Source organism: Taudactylus pleione, unplaced genomic scaffold (genome assembly GCF_031769625.1).
Source record: "Taudactylus pleione unplaced genomic scaffold, aTauple2 ptg002146l, whole genome shotgun sequence".
Lineage (NCBI taxonomy): Eukaryota > Metazoa > Chordata > Amphibia > Anura > Myobatrachidae > Taudactylus > Taudactylus pleione.
In genome coordinates, this window is record NW_028286540.1 from 1 (window position 1) to 5000 (window position 5000).

The 5000-nt window shown below is 37.4% G+C and overlaps 21 pseudogenes; all 21 read left to right on the forward strand.

The window, feature by feature from the left end:
• Positions 1-217: 217 nt before the first annotated feature.
• On the forward strand, positions 218-336 carry LOC148433800 (5S ribosomal RNA; annotated as a pseudogene).
• Positions 337-451: 115 nt separating this feature from the next.
• On the forward strand, positions 452-570 carry LOC148433801 (5S ribosomal RNA; annotated as a pseudogene).
• A 116-nt stretch (positions 571-686) lies between these two features.
• On the forward strand, positions 687-805 carry LOC148433802 (5S ribosomal RNA; annotated as a pseudogene).
• Positions 806-921: 116 nt separating this feature from the next.
• Positions 922-1040, forward strand: LOC148433803 (5S ribosomal RNA; annotated as a pseudogene).
• A 116-nt stretch (positions 1041-1156) lies between these two features.
• LOC148433804 (5S ribosomal RNA) lies at positions 1157-1275 on the forward strand (annotated as a pseudogene).
• A 116-nt stretch (positions 1276-1391) lies between these two features.
• Positions 1392-1510, forward strand: LOC148433805 (5S ribosomal RNA; annotated as a pseudogene).
• Positions 1511-1626: 116 nt separating this feature from the next.
• LOC148433806 (5S ribosomal RNA) lies at positions 1627-1745 on the forward strand (annotated as a pseudogene).
• A 116-nt stretch (positions 1746-1861) lies between these two features.
• On the forward strand, positions 1862-1980 carry LOC148433807 (5S ribosomal RNA; annotated as a pseudogene).
• A 116-nt stretch (positions 1981-2096) lies between these two features.
• Positions 2097-2215, forward strand: LOC148433808 (5S ribosomal RNA; annotated as a pseudogene).
• A 115-nt stretch (positions 2216-2330) lies between these two features.
• LOC148433809 (5S ribosomal RNA) lies at positions 2331-2449 on the forward strand (annotated as a pseudogene).
• Positions 2450-2565: 116 nt separating this feature from the next.
• LOC148433810 (5S ribosomal RNA) lies at positions 2566-2684 on the forward strand (annotated as a pseudogene).
• Positions 2685-2800: 116 nt separating this feature from the next.
• On the forward strand, positions 2801-2919 carry LOC148433811 (5S ribosomal RNA; annotated as a pseudogene).
• Positions 2920-3035: 116 nt separating this feature from the next.
• On the forward strand, positions 3036-3154 carry LOC148433812 (5S ribosomal RNA; annotated as a pseudogene).
• A 116-nt stretch (positions 3155-3270) lies between these two features.
• Positions 3271-3389, forward strand: LOC148433813 (5S ribosomal RNA; annotated as a pseudogene).
• A 115-nt stretch (positions 3390-3504) lies between these two features.
• On the forward strand, positions 3505-3623 carry LOC148433814 (5S ribosomal RNA; annotated as a pseudogene).
• A 116-nt stretch (positions 3624-3739) lies between these two features.
• On the forward strand, positions 3740-3858 carry LOC148433815 (5S ribosomal RNA; annotated as a pseudogene).
• A 116-nt stretch (positions 3859-3974) lies between these two features.
• Positions 3975-4093, forward strand: LOC148433816 (5S ribosomal RNA; annotated as a pseudogene).
• Positions 4094-4209: 116 nt separating this feature from the next.
• On the forward strand, positions 4210-4328 carry LOC148433817 (5S ribosomal RNA; annotated as a pseudogene).
• A 116-nt stretch (positions 4329-4444) lies between these two features.
• Positions 4445-4563, forward strand: LOC148433818 (5S ribosomal RNA; annotated as a pseudogene).
• A 115-nt stretch (positions 4564-4678) lies between these two features.
• On the forward strand, positions 4679-4797 carry LOC148433819 (5S ribosomal RNA; annotated as a pseudogene).
• Positions 4798-4913: 116 nt separating this feature from the next.
• LOC148433820 (5S ribosomal RNA) overlaps positions 4914-5000 on the forward strand; it is a 119-nt pseudogene continuing 32 nt past the window's right edge.

Genomic DNA, 5000 nt, shown 5'->3' on the forward strand with positions numbered 1-5000 from the left:
GTGGACATGCCCAATCTCATCTGATCTTGGAAGCTATGCAGTATTGGGCCTGGTTAGTACTTGGATGGGAGACCACAAGGGAATACCAGGAGCTGTAGGTAATTTTATACTGCCATAACATTCTTTTCTATTACATTTTACATTACATTTTTTCAACTTATCAATGAATTTACTTGAGTTAAGAAGTAAAAGAGGTGTAAAGTTAATGTTTTTGAGCGCCTACAGCCAAACCACACTGGACATGCCCAATCTCGTCTGATCTTGGAAGCTATGCAGTTTTGGGCCTGGTTAGTACTTGAATGGGAGACCACCTGGGAATACCAGGTGCTGTAGGTAATTTTATACTGCCATAACATTCTTTTCTATTAAATTTTAATTTAATTTTTTCAACTCATCAATGAATTTACTTCAGTTAAGAAGTAAAAGATGTCTAAAGTTAATGTTTTTGAGCACCTACAGTCAAACCACACTGGACATGCCCAAACTCGTCTGATCTCGGAAGCTATGCAGTGTTGGGCCTGGTTAGTACTTGGATGGGAGACCACCTGGGAATACCAGGTGCTCTAGGTAATTTTATACTGCCATAACATTCTTTTCTATTACATTTTACATTTAATTTTTTCAACTTATCAATGAATTTACTTGAGTTAAGAAGTAATAGAGGTCTAAAGTTAATGTTTCTGAGCACCTACAGCCAAACCACAGAGGACATGCCCAATCTTGTCTGATCTTGGAAGCTATGCATTGTTGGGCCTGGTTATCACTTGGATGGGAGACCACCTGGGAATACCAGGTGCTGTAGGTAATTTTATACTGCCATAGCATTCTTTTCTATTACATTTTACATTTAATTTTTTCAACTTATCAATGAAATTCCTTGAGTTAAGAAGTAATAGAGGTCTAAAGTTAATACTTTTGAGCACCTACAGCCAAACCACACTGGACATGTCCAATCTCGTCTGATTTTGGAAACTATGCAGTGTTGCGTCTGGTTAGTACTTGGATGGGAGACCACCTAGGAATACCAGGTGCTGTAGGTAATATTATACTGCCATAACAGTCTTATCTATTACATTTTACATTTAATTTTTTCAAATTATCAATGAATTTACTTGAGTAAAGAAGTAAAAGAAGTCTAAAGTTAATGTTATTGAGGGCCTACAGCCAAACCATACTGGACATGCCCAATCTCGTCTGATCTTGGATGCTATGCCGTGTTGGGCCTGGTAAGTACTTGGATGGGTGAACACCTGGGAATACCAGGTGCTGTACATCATTTTATACTGCCATAACATTCTTTTCTATTACATTTTACATTTAATTTTTTCAACTTATCAATGAATTTACTTGAGTTAAGAAGTAATAGAGGTCTAAAGTTAATGTTTTTGAGCACCTACAGACAAACCACACTGGACATGCCCAATCTCGTCTTATCTTGGTAGCTATGCAGTGTTGGGCCTGGTCAATACTAGGATGGGAGACCACCTGGGAAAACCAGGTGCAGTAGGTAATTTTATACTGCCATAACATTCTTTTCTATTACATTTTACATTTAATTTTTTCAACTTATCAATGAATTTCCTTGAGTTAAGAAGTAATAGAGGTCTAAAGTTAATGTTTTTGAGCACCTACAGCCAAACCACACTGGACATGCCCAATCTCGTCTGATCTTGGAAGCTATGCAGTGTTGGCACTGGTTAGTACTTGGATGGGAGACTACCTAGGAATCCCAGGTGCTGTAGGTAATTTTATACTGCAATAACATTCTTTTCTATTACATTTTACATTTAATTTTTTCAACTTATCAATGAATTTACATGTGTTAAGAAGTAAAAGCGTTCTAAATTTAATGCTTTTGAGCACCAACAGCCAAACCACAGTGGACATGCCCAATGTCGTCTGATCTTGGAAGCTATGCAGTGTTGGGCCTGGTTAGTACTTGAATGGGAGACCACCTGGGAATACCAGGAGCTGTAGGTAATTTTATACTGCCATAACATTCTTTTCTATTACATTTTACATTACATTTTTTCAACTTATCAATGAATTTACTTGAGTTAAGAAGTAAAAGAGGTCTAAAGTTAATGTTTTTGAGCGCTAACAGCCAAACCACACTGGGCATGCCCAATCTCGTCTGATCTTGGAAGCTATGCAGTTTTGGGCCTGGTTAGTACTTGAATGGGAGACCACCTGGGAATCCCAGGTGCTGTAGGTAATTTTATACTGCCATAACATTCTTTTCTATTAAATTTTAATTTAATTATTTCAACTTATCAATGAATTTACTTGAGTTAAGAAGTAAAAGATTTCTAAAGTTAATGTTTTTGAGCACCTACAGTCAATCCACACTGGACATGCCCAATCTCGTCTGATCTTGGAAGCTATGCAGTGTTGGGCCTGGTTAGTACTTGGATGGGAGACCATCTAGGAATACCAGGTGCTGTAGGTAATTTTATGCAGCCTTAAAATTCTTTTCTATTACATTTTACATTTAATTTTTTCAACTTATCAATGAATTTACTTGAGTTAAGAAGTAAAAGAGGTCTAAAGTTAATGTTTTTGAGCACCTACAGCCAAACCACACTGAACATGCCCAATCTCGTCTGATCTTGGAAGCTATGCAGTGTTGGACCAGGTTAGTACTTGGATGGGAGAACACCTAGGAATACCAGGTGCTGTAGGTAATTTTATACTGCAATAACATTCTTTTCTATTACAGTTTACATTTAATTTTTTCAACTTATCAATGAATTTACTTGTGTTAAGACGTAATAGCGGTCTAAATTTAATGCTTTTGAGCACCTACAGCCAAACCACAGTGGACATGCCCAATCTCATCTGATCTTGGAAGCTATGCAGTGTTGGGCCTGGTTTGTACTTGGATGGGAGACCACCTGGGAAAACCAGGTGCTATAGGTAATTTTAGACAGCCAAAACATTCTTTTCTATTACATTTTACATTTCATTTTTTCAACTTATCAATGAATTTACTTGAGTTAAGAAGTAAAAGAGGTCTAAAGTTAATGTTTTTGAGCTTCTTCAGACAAACCACACTGGACATGCCCAATCTCATCTGATCTTGGAAGCTATGCAGTGTTGGGCCTGGATAGTACTTGGATGGGAGAACACCTAGGAATACCAGGTGCTGTAGGTAATTTTATACTGCAATAACATTCTTTTCTATTACAGTTTACATTTAATTTTTTCAACTTATCAATGAATTTACTTGTGTTAAGACGTAATAGCGGTCTAAATTTAATGCTTTTGAGCATCTACAGCCAAACCACAGTGGACATGCCCAATCTCGTCTGATCTTGGAAACTATGCAGTGTTGGGCCTGGTTAGTACTTGGATGGGAGACCACCTGGGAATACCAGGAGCTGTAGGTAATTTTATACTGCCATAACATTCTTTTCTATTACATTATACATTTAATTTTTCAACTTATCATTGAATTTACTTGAGTTAAGAAGTAAAATAGGTCTAAAGTTAATGTTTTTGAGCACCTAAAGCCAAACCACACTGGACATGCCCAATCTCGTCTGATCTTGGAAGCTATGCAGTCTTGGGCCTGGTTAGTACTTGGATGGGAGACCACCTGGGGATACCAGGTGCTGTAGGTAATTTTATACTGCCATAACTTTCTTTTCTATTACATTTTACATTTAATTTTTTCAACTTATCAATGAATTTCCTTGAGTTAAGAAATAATAGAGGTCTAAAGTTAATACCTTTGAGCACCTACAGCCAATCCACACTGGACATGCCCAATCTCGTCTTATCTTGATAGCTATGCAGTGTTGGGCCTGGTCAATACTAGGATGGGAGACCACCTGGGAAAACCAGGTGCAGTAGGTAATTTTATACTGCCATAACATTCTTTTCTATTACATTTTACATTTAATTTTTTCAACTTATCAATGAATTTCCTTGAGTTAAGAAGTAATAGAGGTCTAAAGTTAATGTTTTTGAGCACCTACAGCCAAACCACACTGGACATGCCCAATCTCGTCTGATCTTGGAAGCTATGCAGTGTTGGGACTGGTTAGTACTTGGATGGGAGACTACCTAGGAATCCCAGGTGCTGTAGGTAATTTTATACTGCCATAACATTCTTTTCTATTACATTTTACATTTAATTTTTTCAACTTATCAATGAATTTACATGTGTTAAGAAGTAAAAGTGGTCTAAATTTAATGCTTTTGAGCACCTACAGCCAAACCACAGTGGACATGCCCAATCTCATCTGATCTTGGAAGCTATGCAGTATTGGGCCTGGTTAGTACTTGGATGGGAGACCACAAGGGAATACCAGGAGCTGTAGGTAATTTTATACTGCCATAACATTCTTTTCTATTACATTTTACATTACATTTTTTCAACTTATCAATGAATTTACTTGAGTTAAGAAGTAAAAGAGGTGTAAAGTTAATGTTTTTGAGCGCCTACAGCCAAACCACACTGGACATGCCCAATCTCGTCTGATCTTGGAAGCTATGCAGTTTTGGGCCTGGTTAGTACTTGAATGGGAGACCACCTGGGAATACCAGGTGCTGTAGGTAATTTTATACTGCCATAACATTCTTTTCTATTAAATTTTAATTTAATTTTTTCAACTCATCAATGAATTTACTTCAGTTAAGAAGTAAAAGATGTCTAAAGTTAATGTTTTTGAGCACCTACAGTCAAACCACACTGGACATGCCCAAACTCGTCTGATCTCGGAAGCTATGCAGTGTTGGGCCTGGTTAGTACTTGGATGGGAGACCACCTGGGAATACCAGGTGCTCTAGGTAATTTTATACTGCCATAACATTCTTTTCTATTACATTTTACATTTAATTTTTTCAACTTATCAATGAATTTACTTGAGTTAAGAAGTAAATGAGGTCTAAAGTTAATGTTTTTGAGCACCTACAGCCAAACCACAGAGGACATGCCCAATCTCGTCTGATCTTGGAAGCTATGCAGTGTTGGGCCTGGTTATAACTTGGATGGG